The following is a 1,089-nucleotide window of genomic DNA, read 5'->3' as shown; positions in this document are numbered from 1 at the left end:
GTTCTGGAAATAATGACTACCAGTCTATCATTATGTTCCAGCCAGATGCTAAGTGCCTTCTATATGTCACCTTATTTTATTTTCACAATGACTCCCAAAGAAGACTTTATCTCCATTTTACGGATGAGGAAATGGAGGCATGGAAATATTCAGCACTCTGTAGATGCCTATGGTCTCTTAACTAGAATTATAATGGAGGCAAGGTTCATATGCTTGGGGGCAGAGCCAGGGATGCCACCTCTCAGGCTATGTGATGCTAGATGCTGTGGAGCTGTTGTTTGTCCTTCCTTCCTTCCTTCCTTCCTTCCTTCCTTCCTTCCTTCCTTCCTTCCTTCGTTCCTCCCTCCCTCCCTCCCTCCCTTCCTTCCTCTTTCTCTTTCTCTCTCTCTCTCTTTCCCTTCTTTCCTGTCTTCTCTTTTCTTTCACGGAGTTTCACTCTTGTTGCCCAGGCTGGAGTACAATGGTGCCAGGAGGTTGCTCACTGCAACCTCCTCCTCCTGGGTTCAAGCGAATCTCCTGCCTTCCTGCCTCAACCTCCCAAGTAGTTGGGATTACAGGCGTGCAACACCACACTGGGCTAATTTTGTATTTTTTAGTAGAGATGGAGTTTCATCATGTTGGTCAGGCTGGTCTCAAACTCCTGACCTCAAGTAATCCACCCACCTCGGCCTCCCAAAGTGCTGGAATTACGGGTGTGAGCCACTGTGTCTGGCCTGTTTTTATTATTTTTCTTAATGCATGGCAAGAAATTTAAAAATATGGACTTCACGAATTTGCATGTCATCCTTGAGCAGGGGCCATGTGAATCTTCTCTGTATCATTTCAGTTTTAGTATATGTGCTGCTAAAGCAAGCACTGCTGTTGAGTTTTGATGGCTCGACATCCTTGTACAGCCTGGGCTTCAGGGGACAGTTGAAGTGGCTGTGGTCTTAACCTGGGTTACACATGGGAATTGCCCAGGGAGTTTTTTAAAAAAAGAAATCACATCTGGGTCCTCCCCAGAGTTCCTGATGTCATTGCATTGGGTTGCGGATTGGGCTCTGGGAGTTTTGAAAGCTCTTCTGATGATTCCAACAGCAGCCAGAATGA

General features: G+C 46.2%; 1 non-coding gene across 1 annotated transcript; it reads right to left on the bottom strand.

The window, feature by feature from the left end:
- Positions 1–752: 752 nt before the first annotated feature.
- On the bottom strand, positions 753–856 carry LOC117079748. The gene has a single exon (XR_004435590.1). It is a non-coding gene; the product is annotated as a U6 spliceosomal RNA (small nuclear RNA).
- Between the last annotated feature and the right edge of the window lie 233 nt (positions 857–1,089).

This window comes from Trachypithecus francoisi, unplaced genomic scaffold, assembly GCF_009764315.1.
Source record: "Trachypithecus francoisi isolate TF-2019V2 unplaced genomic scaffold, Tfra_2.0 Lachesis_group7, whole genome shotgun sequence".
Classification (NCBI taxonomy): domain Eukaryota; kingdom Metazoa; phylum Chordata; class Mammalia; order Primates; family Cercopithecidae; genus Trachypithecus; species Trachypithecus francoisi.
This window is presented reverse-complemented; position numbering and strand designations above follow the sequence as displayed.